Consider the following 12,857-nt stretch of genomic DNA (forward strand, 5'->3'; position numbering starts at 1 on the left):
TTTTACTTGTGAAGTATTTTGGGATGGTCTTAACAGGGAAGAGAGAGGGTGGGGGGGAAAATGTTTTTTTTTCTAAGATTTTCCACAGATGCTATAGTACTATTGACAAACTGGGTTAGAAAAGGAGTGTACCGCTGTGCTGTTGGCACGAACACCTTCAGGGACTGGAGCTGCTTTTATCCTTGGAAGAGTATTCCCAGTTGAAGCTGAAAAGTACAGCACAGTGCAGCTTTGGTTCATAGTCATCTCAGGAGAACTTCAGAAGAGCTTGAGTAGGCCAAATGTTGAAGTTAAGTTTTCCAATAATGTGACTTGTTAAAAGTTTTATTAAAGGGGAGGGGCAAATATTGGCAATTAGTTGGCAGTGGCCTGTTACGGTTGGGATTGGTGGGGTGGGTTTAGGTAATTGTTTAGTTTATGATTGCAGATAAACTCATGCCAGAGAACTTAAAGTCTTAGGATGGAAAAGGTAAAGAAATACCAGCTTCCAAGTTGGCAAGTAACTCCCAATGATTTAGTTTTTGTTTCCCCCAGTTTTTGAATTGGGAAGCTGGGGGAAGTTAAATATGAGCCACTGGGTGTACCAGTGCATTAATTTGGGCAAGAAAAGTGTCATAATTTGATACTGTATCTGTTTTCCTTCAAAGTACAGAGCTTGGGGAAGGAAAGTATTGAACTGGGGGTTGGTCTGGCCCACTGGGCTGACATTAACTACAATTAATGGGAAATGCAAAAATTGTTTGGATATGGTAGTGTGTGGTTCTCTTTTGGAATTTTTTTCAGGTGATTTAATAATAACTTAAAACTACTATAGAAACTTCAGAGCAAAGGAAGTGGCTTAATGATCCTGAAGGGATTTCTTCTGATGGTAGCTTTTGTATTATCAAGTAAGATTCTATTTTCAGTTGTGTGTAAGCAAGTTTTTCTTAGCGTAGGAGAAATACTTTTCCATTGTTTAACTGCAAAACAAGATGTTAAGGTATGCTTCAAAAATTTTGTAAATTGTGTATTTTAAATTTCTCTGTTTGTAAATCGTAACTGATTAAGAATTGTGATAGTTCAGCTTGAATGTCTCTTAGAGGGTGGGCTTTTGTTGATGAGGGAGGGGAAACTTTTTTTCTATAGACTTTTTTCAGATAACATCTGAGTCATAACCAGCCTGGCAGTATGATGGCCTAGATGCAGAGAAAACAGCTCCTTGGTGAATGATAAGTAAAGGCAGAAAAGATTATATGTCATACCTCCATTGGGGAATAAGCATAACCCTGAGATTCTTACTACCGATGAGAACATTATCTGCATATGCCAAAAAAAATTTAAGCAAATGAAAGCTACCAATTTAAAGTTATGGAATCTACCATTTTAAAGTTAATTGCTTGTCAAGCTATAACCACAAAAATAATGAATCGATGAGAAATACAATGAAGAGCCAATGTCCATCTCAAAATACTGCTTTTACAAAAGCAGAATAAAAGCGAAATGAAATGAAAATGTTACACTACATTAATCCTGGAATAAAAGAAGCCGAAATAAATGAGAGATGAGTTGGGATCAAGTGGATTGAGGAGGCTGTGCTGTGTGCCAATGTTTCGTTTGCCTCAGACAGGTATCTCTTCGTTATCAGAAGAGTTGCTTCATTTCATCTGGGAGCAGAAAACAGCAGGCAGCTGTTAACAGATAAGTTTAACTTGCATCTGCAGTATTGCATGTTAGGGATAAGTGCTTATTTTTAAGAGCTGTGGAGTTCTTAAATATCAACCATGGCACTTTTTCCTGACCCCTTCCCTAGGGGATTTCAGGATTGAGAAATTTTCCCATCAAGCCTCTTTAAAATTGTAGGACTTGTTCTGTGGGCTTCAGTGATGGGATAGTACAGTTCACTCAGAGGCATTTGCATCTTTAAATAATTTCTTAAAAGCCTCTAAAGTGATTAGTGCCTTAATGCAACTAAGGAAATGTGTTTAGCATTGAATCTCTGAAGACTTTATGAAGGAATAGCATGATGTGCTGTTAGAATCAGATGTTATTGCTAAAATTTACGTGTTGTGATGTAAATTGTGTAGAAAACCATTAAATCATTCAAAATAATAAACTATCTTTATTAGAGAATGTATACTTTTAGAAAGCTGTCTCCTTATTTAAATAAAATACTGTTTGTCTGTAGTTTTAGTGTTGGGGCAATCTTGGGGGGGATTCTTCTCTGATCTTTCAGAAACTTTGTTTGCGAACACTCTTTAATGGACCAGATCAGGATTTGAGCGGAAGAACGAATGTAACTTTCTTAAGGCAGGAAAGACAAACTTTATTCTTCATAAAGTGATGAGCATATAATAATTCCAGGCACATGGCAATAGAGGCCCTCTAAATAAGGAATAAATAACCTCTTAGACAGGTGGGAGATTATGATCAGAGTAAAAGGTAATGACACATTTTGTTTCCAGAAAGTCAGGGGTTTATAAATGGACAGTGACTAGAGTAATAAAGTACTTTTTCACATTTCCAAAGTTTGCATGTTAACTTTAAATGCTTACAATCTTAGAGTGGAAGGCAATGTTTTACACTATTGATCTTATATAGGCATGGGGGGGGGCCTGTGGGTTTTTAAAGAATTTTCCTTTGCAGAGGCATTTCATCCTTCATGAAGCTGTTCAGGATTTTGAATTGCATATGAGTGCTTGGCTCTTCCTTCTGTTCTCCTAGTGAGTGTATGAGACCTTGCAGTGAGTTTATCAGCATACTCAAAATTTTTTTCCTGGAATTTGGAGGGACGGGAGGAGGGGGTGGGGCTTACTTGTTTTAGCTTTTTTTTTTTACAGACTTCACAGAATGCAGTTGTCTTGACTTCAGGTCTGTCTGTTCTGTTGGCAAGTAAATGCAGTACTGTTCTGATCCCGCTGCTATTAGAATGCATTGTGAAACGACTGGAGTATGATTAGAAGTTGTGTTCCCCAATGCTTGGAGTAGTGATTGTTGAAGGAAAAAAATCCAGCTGAGTGATAAAGGCTGAGTGTTGAGGAAATTTCTGCAGTTTTAAGCAGTCGTGTTTGTGATTGAAGCTAAGTACATTTTGCTGTGTTATTTTTAGGTAAAATGCTTTTTGTTCATTTCTGGTGGTGGGAGGGGACTGAAGCCTTTAGTCTTTTCCAGATGCAACCTTAAAATCAGTGACAAGAAACAAATTCCAAACAAGCAACAGTCTTCAAGAAATTAACCTGGCAAGTGGAAATGTTTAACAGTTCAGTGATCTTTAGTGCATTGTTTTTGTGTGGGTTTCTCTCTCCCCTCCCTTGGTCTTAATTCTTACATGCAGGAACACTCAGCAGACACAAGTATGCGAAGGGCCAGAGAAGCCAGACCCAGTAAGAAAAAAATAGCCTATTTACTTTAAATAAACAAACCAAACATTCCATTTTAAATGTGGGGATTGGGAACCACTAGTTCTTTCAGATGGTATTCTTCAGACTATAGAAGGAGTTTCCAGTTGAATTCACCAGTGGACAAAATGAGGACAACAGGTGAACAAGCTTTTTCTGTATTTACATACAAAGTCAGATCAGTTGTGGGACAATAGTATTGGATAGATTTCAGCTTTATGCTGGAGTAATTGGCATGTGAGCAAACTGTTGGCATGGGGGTGGAGGGGTGAGGTGGGCGCTAAGCCTTTTTTTAAGATTTTTCAGGTACCCCTCACTAAAGGCACCGAAGGCTTTAAAGTAGGACAACCATGGAGCCTTCCTGTGGCAAGAGAGACAACAAAGCGCTATTATCCTAAGGTCAAGAGAAGTGTCAGCCTCACCTGATTTTTATTAGTAATGAGGACTTGCCTTAACTCCCTCTTTCTGGAGTGAAGCATCCGAAGGAATGCTTGAAGTACCCTTGGGCTTTTCTTAACATTTAAGCAAGCTGTTTTTATAGCAGCTTTTAATAAAGCCCAAATCGCAAGCGGTGCTTGAAGGGGAGGGAAAGGGGGAAAGCGGGCAACCACTTTTCCCTAGCTTTTTCCAGAAGCCTGTTAAAAGCAAGGTCTCCCCACAAGCAACTTCTCTGCCACATCGCCACCCCGTGCCTTTTGATCTAGCACAGACCCTTCACCCCTCACCTCGATGCAGCTGGTAGCTTGGATCCTTGTGGGCATGATCCATAATCGGTTTCAAGGTAACAATGGTGCCGAGGTCTTTGGTGGGTTGAACTATGTTAGAAAAGGCCATTAATTTGCCTGCAAATTGTTAACAGAAGGATATTAAAACCACAGCTAAGTAGCTCTATATAACATTTATCCAGTGACTAAAACCAACTTAAACCAGTAAGTGGAGAAATAACATGTTCAAGAACTGTAATGCTGGGTGGGAACATGTAACTTGTAGACTGGAGAAGATAGGCATTTGAGTGGCTGAGAGGGCTTTTGGGTGGGAATGCAAAAATTCTCTGCTAAGACTTTTTCAGGTGAACATTAACAGACTTGGCCAAGCTAGCATCTTAGCGGAAGCTGATCTCCAATGCTCTTCAGTAGGGTCATGAAGGTTTTTCTTTTCCTGAGAAAACAACACGTTTTGTTTTCTCAGGTTTTGCTTTTTGGCCTTTTTCTAGCTTTAAAAAAAAAAAAAAGCAAAAGATGCTGGTGGTTGGCACTCCTGGTTTCCAGGACGGGGTTCAAATCCCTGCGGCGTCTTTGCCTGACTACTCATCTGTCTTCAGGACTCTTTCTGTATTTCTCCTTTTCTCTGCTGGTGCTAGTTTTGGGGAGGTGGGACGTAACAGCACGCACAATATCTTTGAACTATATACATCCTTGATGTATAATTTGTCAGGAGCTTGACTTGATTTTATATTCATATTTACATGAGAATCTAATGTAACTGCCTTGTCTTTTTCAGGTGATACCATGCAGCTGGTGTTTTGAGAAGCCCTACTGCTGAAAACTTAACAATTTTATGTAATAAAAATGAAGAAGCTCTAAATTGTTGTGGTTCTTTTCTGTATAAACAAACCTTGATTGGGGAAAAAAGATCAGTGTTCTGTGGGCTTGTTCTATCTGTGGTCTATAAACACAGCTCCCTTAATTACAGCATAATCTTCAAGTAGGGTACGGACTTGGGGGGGATTGGTGTGAGGGTAGTGGGTGAGTGGCCTACTAAAAAGCCTAGTAACCCCCACAGGAAAATAGGGAACTTCTTTTAAGTAGTCTCTTTTCCACTATTTAGTAATTGGCTGTGAGCTGAGCTGGGGGAGAAATGGTGTGGGGGGTGTGTGTGTCATTGGAAAGAGTTCTGTAAGTTTTTGTTTTTTTGAGAGTCTTACTCTGTCGCCCAGGCTGGAGTGTAGTGGCGTGATCTCTGCAAACTGCAACCTCCCCTTCTGGGGTCCAAGTGATTCTCCTGCTTCACCCTCCCCGTAGCTGGGACTACAGGTGCACACCACCACGCCTGGCTAATTTTTGTATTTTCAGTTCAGACGTGGTTTTACCATGTTGGCCAGGCTGGTCTCAACTCCTGACCTTATGTGATCCACTTGGGCCTCTGAAAGTGCTGGGATTACAGGTGTGAGCCACCAAGCCTGGCTGATCCTTTTAAGTTTTTAAGCCAGTTAAGCTCTTTGGTTCCCCCTCGGAGTGAGTCCCAAGGTCCTGGGTCACTCAGGATCACATTTTCCTTTATCAGTTGTCACTGGTCCCCTTTTGTCCGTTTGTGCTGTGGGATTAGTACCAGCATCTGGCTGTTGGAAGGACTGGCTGGGATCTCAGGTGAAATACCCTCCCTGGCCCTCCTTACCCTTAAGATGTCCCTGAAAAGTCAGACCTTGCTTATTGGAGCGTGAGATGCATTCTAGTAAACCCAGACCTACCAGAGAGGGACCCACATCTGAAGAATCTTCCAGCCTGGGAAACCTGTGACTGGCCACACCCTTAGCCTAATGGAGGGGCCTCAGAAGCAGAACTACCTTTTTTTTTTTTTTTAATGGTACTACATTTTGCTCTGATTGGGCCCCTTTTGCCAACGCAGCACAGCTGAGGTTTGAATCCTAGTCATTCAACACTTCAACCCCTATGTTGCTTTCTTCAGTGTCTAGAATGTTCTGATAGATCAAGCAATAGCCCGGCAGGTCAGCAGCACACCAACCCCCAATCTACCCAGCCTGTGTAGGCCTTGGCCACAGGAGCTTTCTCTTCCCTTGAAGTGATCTAATGGGGGATGGGGTATCTGTCTCACTGGTTATGAAAGAAGCTGAGCTAGGTGCTCTCCTAAGTTGGTTAAGTGTCTTCTGAACTGATGCCCAGTCAGTTTCCTATGGAGAAAGGTCTGTTTTTCCAAAGCAAAGTTCTGTGGAAGCACAAATACTTCAGTGGAGAGCAAAGGAGTAAGAGTAGGAGTTGGGGGCCACGCACAGTGGCTCACGCCTGTAATCCCAGGACTTTGGGAGGCTGAGGTGGGCAGATCACCTGAGGTCAGGAGTTCGAGACCAGCCTGACCAACATGGAGAAGCCCAGTCTCTACTAAAAATACAAAATTAGCTGGGCATGGTGGCGCATGCCTGAATCCCAGCTACTCGAGAGGCTGAGGTAGGAGAATCGCTTGGACCCGGGAACCGGAGGTTGCAGTGAGCCAAGATTGCGCCACTGCACTCCAGCCTGGGCAACAAGAGCTAAACTATCTCAAAAAAAAAAAAAAAGGCTGGGCGCGGTGGCTCAAGCCTGTAATCCCAGCACTTTGGGAGGCTGAGGCAGGCGGATCACGAGGTCAGGAGATTGAAACCATCCTGGCTAAGACGGTGAAACCCCGTCTCTACTAAAAACACAAAAAATTAGTCAGGCATGGTGGCGGGCGCCTGTAGTCCCAGCTACTTGTGAGGCTGAGGCAGGAGAATGGCATGAACCTGGGAGGCGGAGCTTGCAGCGAGGTGAGATCGGGCCACTGCACTCCAGCCTGGGCGACAGAGCGACACTCCGTCTTAAAAAAAAAAAAAAAAGGAGCTGGGCATTCGCCAGGGGCTATGTAGTTCCTGGTGTTGAGGAAGTTCTCCAGGATTGAAAATGTAAAGATCAGACACTGATCACAGCAACAGGAGGAGGCAGAAAAGTAGGCCGGAAGTCTTTCCACCTTCTGAGCACAAAATGGAGAGCATAAATTCCCCAAAAGTTCCTGTCCAAGTTAAGGGGACTGCGCTTTTTTTTTTGAAACAGAGTCTCGCTCTGTGGCCAGGCTGGAGTGCAGTAGTGTGATCTCGGCTCACTGCAACCTCCGCCTCCTGAGTTCAAGCGATTCTCCTGCCTCAACCTTCCGACTAGCTGGAACTACAGGCACGCCACCACACCCAGCTAATTTTTGTATATTTAGTAGACGCAGGGTTTCACCATGTTGGCCAGGATGGTCTCGATCTCTTGACGTCATGATCCGCCCGCCTTGGCCTCCCAAAGTGCTAGGATTACAGGGATGAGCCACTGCGCCTGGCCAACTGCTGTTAATAATATGAACAAGCCCCAGGCATTCCCCATATGTACTCCTCCAGTTGTACACAGGGACCTCAGTTTTGGATTTCTTTTTTTTTTTTTTTGAGACAGAGTCTCGCTCTGTCACCCAGGCTGGAGTGCAGTGGGGCAATCTCGGCTCACTGCAACCTCCACCTCCCAGTTCAAGCGATTCTCCTCCCTCGGCCTTTCGAGTAGCTGGGACTACAGGCACACGCCACAACGCCCAGCTAATTTTTGTATTTTTAATAGAGACAGAGTTTCACCATGTTGGCCAGGCCAGTCTGGAACTCCCGACCTCAAGTGATCTGCCTGCCTTGGCCTCCCAAAGTACTAAGATTACAGGTGTGAGCCACCGATCCTGGCCCACAGTTTTGGATTTCATCATCCTGATAATCCTGAGTTCAAGAGGCAGCTCCACCATTCCCCAACCCCTCCAGAACCTACCCTCTCAAGCCCCTCAGACCGAGGATCAGGGGCTGGTTGGTATGGACCTGTGTGAGATTTGGTTTGTTTTTGTTTTTGATACAGGGTCTCACTTCGTAGCTCAGGTTGGAATGCAGAGCCTCTCAGGCTCAAGTGATCCTCCCTTCTCAGCCCCGGGGTTGCTGGGATTATAGGAACACCTACCGCCACACCCGGCCAATTTTTTTTTTTTTTTTTTTTTGAGAAGCAGTCTTGCTCTGTCACCCAGGCTGGAGTGCAATGGTGCAATCTCGGCTCACTGCCACCTCCATCTCCTGGGTTCAAGCAATTCTTCTGCCTCAGCCTCTGGAGTAGCTGAGGCTACAGTTGTGCGCCACCACACCTGGCTAATTTTTTTGTATTTTTAGTAGAGACAGGGTTTCACCATATTGCCCAGGCTGGTCCCAAACTCCTGACCTCGTGATCCGCTGTTTTTTTGTTTTTGTCTTTTTTTTTTTTTTTTGAGATGGAGTTTCTTTTTTTTTTTTTTTTTTGAGATGGAGTCTGGCTCTGTCGCCCAGGCTGGAGTGCAGTGGCATGATCTCGGCTCACTGCAAGCTCTGCCTCCCAGGTTCACGCCATTCTCCTGCCTCAGCCTCCCGAGTAGCTGGGACTACAGGCGCCTGCCACTACGCCTGGCTAATTTTTTTTTTTTGTATTTTTAGTAGAGACGGGGTTTCACCATGTTAGCCAGGATGGTCTCAATCTCCTGACCTTGTGATCCGCCCGCCTCGGCCTCCCAAAGTGCTGGGATTACAGGCTTGAACCACTGCGCCCGGCGGAGATGGAGTTTCGTTCTTGTTCCCCAGGCTGGAGTGCAATGGCGCGATCTCCGCTCACCGCAACCTCTGCTTCCCGGGTGCAAGCACTTCTCCTGCCTCAGCCTCCTGAGCAGCTGGGATTACAGGCATGCGCCACCATACCTGGCTAGTTTTGTATTTTTAGTAGACACTGGGGTCTCTCCATATTGGTCAGACTGGTCTGGAACTCCCGACCTCAGGTGATCCACCCGCCTCAGCCTCCCAAAGTGCTGGGATTACAGGTGTGAGCCACCACGCCTGGCCTAATTTTTGCATTTTTATTTTATTTATTTATTTATTTATTTTTGAGACGGAGTCTCGCTCTGTCGCCCAGGCTGGAGTGCAATGGCGTGATCTCAGCTCACTGCAACCCCTACCTCCCAGGTTCAAGCGATTCTCCTGCCTCAGCCTCTTGAGTAGCTGGGATTACAGGCACTCACGATGGTGCCCAGCTAATTTTTGTATTTTTAGTAGAGACGGGGGTGTCCGCCATGTTGGCCAGGCTGGTTTTGAACTCCTGACCTCAGGTGATCGCCTCTCTCGGCTTTCCAAAGTGCTGGGATTACAGACTTGAGTCACTGCACCTGGCCCAGGCAGAGTACTTCTGACTTCAGGAAATGGATGAAATTACCAGAGAGAGGACTTAGGGGAAGGGGACAGTGTGGGGAAGAGATCCGGGAGGGTTCTCATTCATGGGTTGTTGATTTGGAAGACCAGAATCCTGGCTCTGACAAAGCAGTGTTCTTTACGCCTCTGTTTTCCTATCTTTAATTGGGGACAGTGCTCTGTCAGCTTACTGTGACAAGCAAGAGTAGCCACAGTAGATGCACCTGGAAGCAACTAGAAATGACTTGGCTCTTGCTGCCATCTAGTGAACAAATTGGGCATTGCATGCGTTATCTTTGGAATACATTGTAACACACTTGTTCAACAAGCTTTTTTTTTTTTTTTTTTTTTTTTTTGAGACGGAGTTTCGCTCTGTCGCCCAGGCTGGAGTGCAGTGGCGCAGTCTCGGCTCACTGCAAGCTCCGCCTCCCGGGTTCACGCCATTCTCCTGCCTCAGCCTCTCTGAGTAGCTGGGACTACAGGCGCCCGCCACCACGCCCGGCTAATTTCTTTTTTGTATTTTTAGTAGAGACGGGGTTTCACTGTGGTCTCGATCTCCTGACCTCGTGATCCGCCCGCCTCGGCCTCCCAAAGTGCTGGGATTACAAGCGTGAGCCACCGCGCCCGGCCTTTTTTTTTTTTTTTTTGAGACGGAGTCTCGCTCTGTCACCCAAGCTGGAATGCAGCGGCGCCATCTTCACTCACTGCAACCTCCGCCTCCTGGGTTCAAGCAATTCTCCTGCCTCAGCCTCCTGAGTAGCTGTGATTACAGGCTCCCACCACCACGCCCGGCTAATTTTTGTATTTTTAGTAGAGATAGGGTTTCGCCATGTTGGCCAGGCTGGTCTCGAACTCCTGACCTCAGGTGATCTACCCGCCTTAGCCTACCAAAGTGCTGGGATTACAGGCGTGAGCCACCGCAATTCAAGCAATTCTCTTGCCTCAGCCTCCTGATTAGCTAGGATTACAGGCATGCACCACCATGCTAGGCTAATTTTGTATTTTTGGTAGAGATGAGGTTTCTCCATTTTGGTCAGGCTGGTCTCTAACTCCCGACCTCAAGTGGTCTGCCCGCCTTGGCCTCCCAAAGTGCCGGGATTACAGGTGTGAGCCACCGCACCCGGCCTTAATTTTTTTATTTTTAGTAGAGATGGGGTCTCTCCATGTTGCCCAGGATGGTCTGGAACTCCTGAGCTCAAGTGATCCTCCTGCCTCAGCCTTCCAAAGTGCTGAGATTACAGGTGTGAGCCACCTCTCTTGGCCACAGTTGCGTATCTTCTTTGGTGAAGTATCTGTTCATTTGTGTTGTGTTCTTTTCTTTTCTTTTCTTTTCTTTTCTTTTCTTTTCTTTTCTTTTCTTTTCTTTTCTTTTCTTTTTAAGACGGAGTCTCCGTCTGTCAACCAGGCTAGAGTGCGGTGTTGCGATCTCGGTTCACTGCAACCTCCACCTCCCAGAGTCAAGCGATTCTCCTGCCTCAGCCTCCCAAGTACCTGGGATTGAAGGAGTGCCCCACCACGCCTGGCTAATTTTTGTATTTTTAGTACAGACTGGGTTTCACCACGTTGGTCAGGCTGGTCTTGAACTCCTGACCTCAAATGATCCACCCACCACAGCCTCCCAAAGTGCTGGGATTACAGGCGTGAGCCACCGTGCCCAGCCATTTTGTGTTTTTTTTTTCTTGCCATTGTTGTTGGCATTTTTATCTTTTGTTGAATTGTAAGGGCTTTTACATATTCTAGATAGAAGTCCCTTGTCAGATTTTTTTTCTTTTTTTTACTTCTGTTGTATGTTTCTTATTTATTTTGTATTTTTTGAGACAGGGTCTCGCTCTGTCACCCAGGCTGGAGTGCAGTGGTGCAATCTCAGCTCACTGCAACCTCTGCCTCCCGGGTTCAAGCAATTCTCCTGCCTCAGCCTCCGGAGTGGCTGGGATTACAGGCACGCACCACCACGCCCCATTAATTTTTGTATTTTTAGTAGAGATGGGGTTTCACCATGCTGGCCGGGATGGTCTCGATCTCTTGACCTGGTGATCCACCCGCCTCGGCCTCCCAAAGTGCTGGGATTACAGGTGTGAGCCACCGCGCCCAGGCATCATCTATAATTTTTATGCTGGAGGGCGGGGGGTGAGCTTTGCTCATAGTGTCTCAAGGTTTTAAATCTTGAACAAACTACTGATACACCAGTAATATATAAGAATTTCAAAAGATGTTGAGATTAAAGAAACCAGTTTTTAAAAACTATTAGTTTAGTGAAAAGTAATTGCAGGTTGGGTGTGGCAGCTCGCGCCTATAATCCCAGCATTTTGGGAGGCCAAGGCAAGTGGATCACCTGAGGTCAGGAGTTCAACACCAGCCTGACTAACGTGGTAAAACCCCATCTCTACTAAAAATACAAAAATTAGCCGAGTGTGGTGGGGCACATCTGTAATCCCAGCTGCCGGGGAGGCTGAGACATGAGAATTGCTTGAACCCGGGAGACAGAGGTTGCAGTGAGCCATGATTGCACCACTGCACTCAAGCCTGGGTGACAGAGTGAGACTCCGTCTCAAAAAAAAGTAATTGCAGTTTTTGCCATTAATACATACTGCATGATTCAATTTATATACAAATCTTTGTATTTTTAGTAGAGACGGGGTTTCACCCTGTTCGTCGGGCTGGTCACGAACTCCTGACCTCAAGTTATCCACCTGCCCTGGCCTCCCAAAATGCTGGGATTACAGGTGTGAGCCACCGCACATGGCCAAGAGCATTTTTTTTTTATAGAGACAGGATCTTGCTATGTTGTCCAGGCTGGTCTCAAACTCCCGGGCTCAAGAAATCCTCCTTCCTCAGCCTCCCAAAGTGCTGGAATTACAGGCATAAGCCACTGTGCCTGGTCTCTGAGAGCATTTCTTGTGAAGTGCACTGGAAAAGCACAGAAGCAATGCTTTTTAACAAATTAATTAAATTAATTAATTTATTTTTATTTCTTTATTTTGAGACAAGGTCTCACCCTGTTGCTCAGGCTGGAGTGCAGTGGTTGAATCACGGCTTACTGCAGCCTCAACCTCCTGGGCTCAAGCAATCCTTCTTCCTCGGCCTCCAAAGTAGCTGGGACTACAGGTGCACACCACCATGCCTGGCTAATTTTTTGATATCTTGTTGAGATGAGTGTCCTACTCTATGGCCCAGGCTGGTCTTGAACTCCTGAGCTCAAGCGATCCTCCCACCTCAGCCTTCCGAAGTGCCAGGATTACAGGTGTGAGCCATCTTGCCAGGCTAGAAGCAATGCTTTCTGCCTGAGTAATTCAGGGAAGGCTAGACAGAGCAGGGGACATTTGGAGCGAGATTCAAAGAATGAATAGGAATTTGCTGGATAGAAAAGACCAGGGCAGCCTTCCTCCAGAGAGAACAGCTTGAAAGTGAGAAATGTGGTGCATTGCAACCCAGAGTGGCTGGAAGGGAGGCTGAGAGAGGAGTGGGAGAAGGGGAGAGAGGAGAGGAGAGGAGAGGGGAGGGGAGGGGAGGGCAGGAGAGGAGAG

General features: G+C 45.6%; 1 long non-coding RNA gene across 1 annotated transcript; it reads left to right on the plus strand.

Moving 5' to 3' along the window:
• LOC116469001 (uncharacterized) lies at positions 1–3,936 on the plus strand. The gene is made up of 2 exons (XR_004248179.2): positions 1–2,699; positions 2,817–3,936. It is a non-coding gene; the product is annotated as an uncharacterized LOC116469001 (long non-coding RNA).
• The last annotated feature ends 8,921 nt before the right edge of the window (positions 3,937–12,857 follow it).

This window comes from Hylobates moloch, unplaced genomic scaffold (genome assembly GCF_009828535.3).
Source record: "Hylobates moloch isolate HMO894 unplaced genomic scaffold, HMol_V3 SCAFFOLD_5, whole genome shotgun sequence".
Lineage (NCBI taxonomy): Eukaryota > Metazoa > Chordata > Mammalia > Primates > Hylobatidae > Hylobates > Hylobates moloch.